Source organism: Suncus etruscus, chromosome 15, assembly GCF_024139225.1.
Source record: "Suncus etruscus isolate mSunEtr1 chromosome 15, mSunEtr1.pri.cur, whole genome shotgun sequence".
Lineage (NCBI taxonomy): Eukaryota > Metazoa > Chordata > Mammalia > Eulipotyphla > Soricidae > Suncus > Suncus etruscus.
In genome coordinates, this window is record NC_064862.1 from 63,709,290 (window position 1) to 63,717,899 (window position 8,610).

Below are 8,610 nucleotides of genomic sequence, written 5' to 3' on the forward strand. Positions count from 1 at the left end.
TTTAGTTTCATGAGTAGGTAAAACTTTGAGGAGTCTGATCCAGGACCACATCAAATTTAAGATTTTATAGCTCAGAGGTTCATTTTAGTGTACATTTTGGGGTAAGATCCAAATAGCTAGTGGAGGATCCCTGCATTGTCACTGAAATCAAATTATTAATGCCTTGACATCCATATGGGTAAGAAGCAGTTGACTACCCTTTGTCTTTGATAATAACCTTTTCCTTTTCTATACCTGTAGACTGAAACACTATTGGCTGCTACTTCTCTAGTCTATACGTTTACTTTTACTATTTCTCCTAAGTCCTGCACTAACACCTCATTGTTCTAGGTGCTCTTGTCTAACTCTTCCAAACTACTATACTCTCATGGGTTCAATAGGATATATGCACCTGGTGTATCTTATTAAAATAAAGTGAATATCAGATACATTTAGTTATCTCCAATATTTTATGATTCTTATGTCTACCCAAACTGAGTATGTTGCTATGTTTTATATTTTCTGACCTCACAGTTCAGTATGACATATAATTTAGCTTCCAAAAATTTAGGGAGTTTGGAGAAAGTGAGGTAGAGATCTGAAACCTTTAATATGTAAGACTAGTTGGACTTTTGAGGTCTGCTTAGATCAGAGAGCCCTCTGAGTCTATGTCTACTCCAAGGCACTATTCTCTTTTCTGAGGCTTCTAATTCCTGATATAGGATTAGAGATCTGAATAATTTATACAACTCTACAGTTCACTGAATGAATATAAAATAGTTACAAAAACTTTATATCTAGAACACTAATTTTTCTCTCATTTTCCATTAATGCTTTTCTTATTCCTGAAAAAAAACTCTTTGTTAACCCTCTCAGTACTTCATATTGAGACCAGTGGCATTTATAACTTAAATATCTAGGTAATGTTGAGTGGCCTTTGCTTTGGAGAGGGAGAGCCTAGTATCAGGCTGGTATACATTATTTTCACTTTTTGTCCCTCTCCTTTGTTGCTGTCTTATTTGAAGATATCTGGAGTTAATATTTCATGGTGTTTGAAAAATGTTCAGTAGAGTATCAAGGAGAATAGGCATCATGGAAAGAAATCCAACATATGGTGTCAGAATAGGGTATGGCCTGTCAGAAGACAGGTGACTCAGGTAAACATTGATATATGTTTCTGATTTTTAGTTGTTGGAAATGTGATTGTTCACATCTTGATTGGTTGATTTTCTGTATGTCTTAACTATAGGCTGGAATTGTAACTGTAGTTGGTAGTGTGCCTATCACAGTAAGATGTGTGTGGTGCTGTTGAATGTGCTTATATTTTGTAAATGTCTGGAATTTCAATCTTAGAGATGAGTATCAGTAGAACTCATGAGTAGTAATAAGTATATGAGATTGGTAATTATATTGAAGCATGATTCAGGAAAGTAGATGGTTAATTCATAAATATTTATTAAACACTATTGTCTATAAAACTATGTTCTAGGCACAGAGAGGTATATGACATTCATTAAAAAGGGGGATTATGGTGACTGTACTAAAGGAACTTGAAACATATAAGGACGTATTACAGCATAAGGTAATGCCAGTTACATTTATGTTAGTTTCAAAAGGTCAATGTCTCAGTCATGTGAAAATCACCTTATAAAAGTTTTTCTAAATTGCCTAGAATCATATCCTGAGGTCAGTCAAGCATCTCTAATGACAGGAGATGTTCAAGATCCATTCCATCTCCAGTGAAAAAAAGCTATTTGAGTCTTTTTCTTGAAGTCTGAAATAGAGCAAAGGTAGAAATTGGATTTCTCTACCAATGTTTGAGATTGTAAATAAACTGTCAGGGCATGTGTACAATTAATTTAATGAACTTGATCTCAGTTCTGAAGAAAAGGAAGGTCAAGACTACTATCAATTTACTGCTTATTCAGCTGGAGTATAAAAGTTAAGGTAAATGATGTATCTTTTATATATTGTAATACTGCCTTTATTGAAAATCCATAAGAAAAAATTTTATCTAGGTCTTAATACCAAGTAAATTTCTGATCCTAAGGGCAGAAGAATTATCTTACACTGTGATTTTTATAGCTTGCTGTTATTCTTTCTTTATTTTGGTTGCTAGAAAGCTAAATAAAACAACCCACCTCAACCAACTACCTAAAATCTTTATTTATTAAATACTCCTACTTCTTTGGAAATTACACCAAAACCTATTTTTAAGTGGCATAAATAAAGAGACATTTTAGTCTCTGACATTGTACCAAGGCACTTTAGAAACTGACCTGTCTTCCCTGCTTGGGCTTGCTTTATAACTTCCATAAATACCTCCACTTACCAGTGACTGTACTATATATACAACGTAATTTATTCATATGGAAGAAAAACTTTTGGTTTTGTTTTTCAGTGCTCAGAGATCACTGGTTTAATGCATGGGCCTGAGGGTACTATAGTGCTTGCTATTTGGACCCTGTGGTGCTAAAGTTTACCTAGGTACCTCAGTGGTACTGGGGGACCTTCAGAGCTGCTCCCAGCAATGTTCTGAGAATCATGTGAAGCTAAAGATTGAATTAGGGTGTGATATATTTAAGATATGTAACTTAACCTCTGTACTCTATCTCTGGACCCAAAAAACTTTAGCTTTTATAAAAAACCAATATTGCACATACAGCAATAGCAGTTGGCTAGGTTGGAATGAGCACTAGACTAGAAACCAATAGAGACATATTTCAATATTGTCACTAATACTTGCTGCATGTTATTTAACAACTCAGAGCCTCTGGTTCTTTATTTGAAGGCAATTTGAAGTTGTTTATAAAGTCTACTCCAGAGTAAAGGAGATTATACTGGTTTTGATCATTGGATCAACAAAGCTACCACCTCCCCAGTATTATCATGTGTAGCCCTGGAGACTAAGAGCACTATTGGCATGGCCTTAAGCACTACTGTGGTAGCCCTAGAGGTCCCTGGCACCAGAGGCCCCAAATAGCACTATATTCTCAGGCCCTTACATTGAACTGCCATTCTGGTTGGCAGAATTGCCAGGAATGTCCCACAGACCCCCTAAAAACCACTTGAGAGGCATATCCCCTCCAGAGAAATTGAACTCTGGCTCCAACTGTTTTATGTGACTGTAGTCTATATTGTAGATGAGGAAAAGATTATAAAACCATTGCAGCACTTACATTCACCACAGAGGTCATACTAAACCCATTTTATACTTTGGGAAGAAGGATGGTTTAGCCACCCATGATCTTGTTCAATGAGTAGAGAAAAGGACAGTATTGTTTAGTAGTAGGAAGATCCCAAAGTATTTGGTAACCAGTGGCAGATAGGCCCAGTGCTCAAGCCTATTATGTGAGCTCTGGTACCCAATGACAAACAAGACTGGACTATGAGGGAGCAATGAAAGCCTCAAATGCAAAGAGTATCTGACTTGTGTAGCTGTAAGCCCTCTGTCTGAATGCATTAAAGTGTAAATGTATGTCTATTCCTTGTTTTGTGTTAATGTTCACTTAAATGTCTTCTTGAATATTTGTATGTGAAATAAATGTCTACAATAAATGACTCCCATTGGTTTTCTGCCATAATTTGAATGATGTCTTCTACTAAAGGAAAAAAAAATACCAAGAGGTAATAAAAACTGATTCTAGCAATAAAAAGAATTTGTCTCATTCCAGTTCACTGCTCCTCACAGTTTTTGGGGGGGTGGATATTTTGTGAGACCACAGCTATTCTTCTGTAGCCATCCTCCTATAGTTGTCATTGCCATGTTAAAAAAAAACTTTAATTTGATGCTGAAATGGAAATAGCCTTGAATGCATATCTACAGATATTATCAATCACCCGTAAATCTTAAGCTGTAGCAATTTCCTGAAAATGCAATGGTTATTTTCAGTTAATATTTTGTTTAATGAGTTACACTAATTTCCACTTAGCCATTTTATCATAGCAATTCCAACTTAGTAGGTCAGTAATTATGGAGATTTTTGCCTCTTGTCAAGCATATATTTTCAACCCTGTGCTCAGGAACTATAGGAAGAACTACAAGATGAGTTTAGATAGCCTAAACTAACTAACCATAAGCTAGATTTTAGACAGATTGCCTCTGTCACATGAACTTTATAAAATCCACTTGCAGTACTACCTAGGATCATCAAAAATTATAACTCCTCAGTGTATATGAGTCCTTGTATTTTTTCTGCTTTTCTTGACTAAAACGTCATAATCCTTTTGAAGGAAGAGAAGATTAAAAACTCAAGAGTATTCATGTGTGTTGTCTTATCAGAATTCTTCCAAAGGTATGTGTGGCTTCACATTTCTTCAGAGATCTAGATCTTGAAATGTCTTAGGCTTCAGAATAAAATGAGTTTCTATCTCTATGGGGAAAATACTAGCGGGCTTACAATTTTTCCATTCCTATAAGCTTTTTAAAGTTATTAGACTTTGAAAGAAGAAATAATGATTTGTACTTCAAGACCTGAAAGGGACAGAACCATAGCTCCAAATTTTCTAATGAGTTTGAGACTTGAGAACAGTGGCTTTGAGTTCCAAGAGAGGTGAATGCCTAAACCACAAGTTAGCAGACTATAGGATTGAGAAGGAAGGAAGAATAGAGAGATCTGACTTTAAGGTTGATTGAATATCTGAACACAAAGCCCATGGAGTACATAGGCATACTGGTATTGAATTGTAGAATTATCAATAAAGTACTTCTAGAAATCATTATGACTTGAATCTAAATTTAACTGGACTATAGAAAACATAACATATTGTATTTTCTATAACCCAGTTACATTTAGACCAGTCCCATCTGTGGGAGAGAAATAGCAGAAGTAACAAGAACAATTAAAAATATTTTTTGATATGAGGGCAAGAAACTGGCATAGTTTCTTTTGGGATTGCTGAAAGTCTCTGAATTCTTGGATAGTCTGTTGAGGGAAAGATGCAGCAGGTGAGATACAAAGAACATGGCACAAGGATTCATACAAATTATGAAGAAATGAATCAGTATATCCCAAGGTATATACCTGTTGTAATAGGATACTTGACTGTCACAAATCCAGTTTCTAATTGAACTTTTCCACTAGTCCACAGTGTAATTATACCAACATTATTTATCCTCTGTTCTTGGAGATTGAATATCATGAGCACTTACCAACATTTTTACCTTGAAAGGACTAAAGATTTTTATAGAAGGTAGATGATGTGCTAAGTCCTTTAGGACATCTCCCCACCACTTGCCCTGATTTTTGCTTACTTTGAGTTGAGATCATTGATTATAACAATAGTCAACACCTAGAGATACATATCTATGTATAATATTAATGCTTTACAGACATGCTGCTTCTTACAATCAGTGAGGCCAGTGGTGGGCAACCTGCAGCTCGCGAGCCACATGTGGCTCTTTACACTTTTAATTTGGCTCTTCTGTGTGCCGGGCGGCCGCTCCAGGAGTCAGGACTCTGCTCCTCTTCTCTGTCAGTGCGCGCCCTGTGTGGCTCTCAAAATAAATTTCAATCGTGGTTTTGGCGAGATTTGGCTCAGTTGAAAAAAAAAAGGTTGCCAACCACTGAATGAGGCAATATTTCTTTTTTTTTGTTTTTTGTTTAGTTTTGGTTTTGGTTTTTGGGCCACACCCGTTTGATGCTCAGGGGTTACTCCTGGCTAAGCACTTAGAAATTGCCCCTGGCTTGGGGGGACCATATTGGACGCCAGGGGATCAAACCACGGTCGCAATCTTTCCTTGGCTAGTGCTTGCAAGGCAGACACCTTACCTCTAGCGCCACCTCGCCGGCCCCAAGTGAGGCAATATTTCTATTTTGAAAAACATCTTACTTGAAATGGCTTCTTAGTTATATGCCATAAAATCGAGTGTGCCACACACAAATGTACAGAGCTTTGAACTCTGGTGTTTTCCAAAAATCAAACTAGTTTGATTTCTAGTTTTAACGCACTTAAACTCTGATCTTGTTCATGAATACATGGGAGTTCGAGTGACATGAGCTTATGTGACCTGCGTCCATTTGGGATTTCATTCTTTAGAGCCAGAATAAATGTAGGAATATGTAGGGTCATTCTGTGCCTTCCTTTTGCTCCACAATATTTTCAGAGTCCCTTCTATTTAGCAGGCACTAGACCAAATAATGTTTAATTAAAAAAAGATAATATCTATCTGCTCTTAAAAGTCTAGGTCTAGAAATTGACAGAAAGATCAAGGTTTGATTTCAGTTGCAAGTTATAGGCGAAAAGAGTTAAAATGACTGTCTTTCTTTCCTTTCTTAGAAGTGGAACTATTGAGTAGAATACAAAGTAGGAGACAATTTTTCCTTATTCTAAAAACAGTAAAATGCATAGTGAAGATCATACATCTTTCAGTCAAAATATTTGACTATAGTTTTGGATCTACTTTGCACTCACACTGTGATTTTGGTGAATTTTATATAGAGACCTCTGATCTGAAGACACTCCCAGTGATACAAACTACCAATTCTCAGGTAGTTGTTTAACTACCAATGGTGCTTGAGTCCATATAGTTCTGGGCTCAGATTTAAAGTCTTTCACATGCCAGGCCTGTTCTCTACTACTTGAGCTGTCTCCCTGCCCCATGGTGACTTAATTTTTTTTTTATCTCTTGGGACTATCATTTACTCTGTAAAATGAAAGGAGTACCATTTGGCTTTCCCTTTTTTTGGGGGGGGGGGGGTTGGGGATTTTTGGAGACCCCGACGTGACTTGAATACACACCATTTGGCTTTCTGGTGGTATTTCAACAATTAACCACAGACTGGGTGCCTTATTACAGTCCTACCTTTCTCTCACAGTTCTAACGCCAAGAAGTCAGTTCTGGGGCTGGAGAGAATGCACAGCGGTAGGGTGTTTGCCTTGCATGTGGTTTGCCCAGGACAGACCCTAGTTGGATTCCTAGCATCCTATATGGTCCCCTGAGCCTGCCAGGAGTGATTTCTGAGTGCAGAGCCAGGAGTAACCCCTGAGCACTGCCAGGTGTGGCCCCAAAACCAAAATACCCCATAAGCCCTACCAATGAGAAGTTTGATTGAAGGGCCATCCATGCCCTTTCCATGTTTTTAAGAGACTCCTTCCTTTCCTTTACTAATTCTGTGATACCTGGAACAGGCATATGACAACACAATACCAGTCTGTGCCTCTGTCCTCATCTGGCCTTTTTTTAAAAATGAGTCCTTTCATTTAATCTGATCTAGGGCTCACCCTACCCAGCAAAATCTCATCTTGATCTTTCTTTTATACGACTTTATAGGATTCCTGAGATGGGGATAAGAGAAATTTAAGCACGTGATCATTTTAGTTATTATGAATTTGTGTGTATAAATATATATACAACATCACTGTATGTCTATATGTAAATATATGTGATAAATTTAATAATTTACTAAAGGTTGGTTGATCTTATTTCTCTGGAGAAATATTTTATATCTTCACTTTATGAATATTCAATTTTGTTTCTGAGCTTATATTCATGTCCTTCCCTTTTCTTTTCTCTAGGTTTATTGTTTATTTGTCATTCTCTTTTTCTTTAAAAATGATTTGAGTGTTGTTTGGGTTTATAGTATGTCCAATTTCTCATTAGGCAATATCATTTAATTTTGCACTAATTTTTGTTTGTTTTGTTTGCCATTTTTACTCAGGTGAGCATTTTGCTCATTTATTTAAAGATGGGCAAGTTTTCATTTGTTGTTGAGAATAACTTTTTCCTTATCACATCTTTGTGGGGTGTAATGATTACCTTACATAAATGACCCATAGAATTTGAGATGGGGAGCTTGGGCCACACCCAGAGGTGATCAAAGTTTACTCCTGGCTCTACAGGAGCCAGGTATCACTACCAGCCAGTTCGGTTGGTATATATAGGTATAAATAGGATTCTAAGGATCAAACCTGGATTGGCCACACACAAGGCAAACATCTTACCTGCTGTACTGTCTCTCCAGCCCCAAGCCCATAGATTCTTACAAAAATTCTTATACTTGCAAATTGTAAGCTGTGAAATTCAGAATGTATTATATACCCTTTTTAGTCTTTTCTTATTCATTGTACTCATTATACTCTTCTCTTCCATCTAAGTGACATTGTCTCTCCATGCCTGTAGTAGGACACATTGCATATTTCCTCAGGAAATCCTTAGTTTGTTCTATGTCCAGATACTGGGCACTAAACTAGTCCTTAGGTTATGTGCTGGGCTTCTCAACAGGGTTTTGATATCTGTGACTTGGAATTGACTTAGAAACAAAATTGGATATTGACTCCAAACCCCAGATATAGCACCCAAATGGATTTAGTTGATCTGGCTTTGCCACTACTTTCTAGACACAACCATGTGTTTGAGGCTTAGCTTGACTCTGGATAGGATAGGCCTCTCATGGATATATTTGGCTTCTTCTCCAGTTGAATTCACTTCTGAAGTGAAAAGTAAACCAATGAGCATATGGAAATAATAGACTCCTTACTATAATGGCCAACTGGCAGTTTATAAAGCAGGAAAATAGATACAATGGCCTTCTATAACAGAGTAATCAGGGGACCAGAGAAGGCAGGAGAAGTGAGAAAAATGGGCTGATGTACATAATAGCCTCCTCTTTCAACCACTCTTCTGTTTCT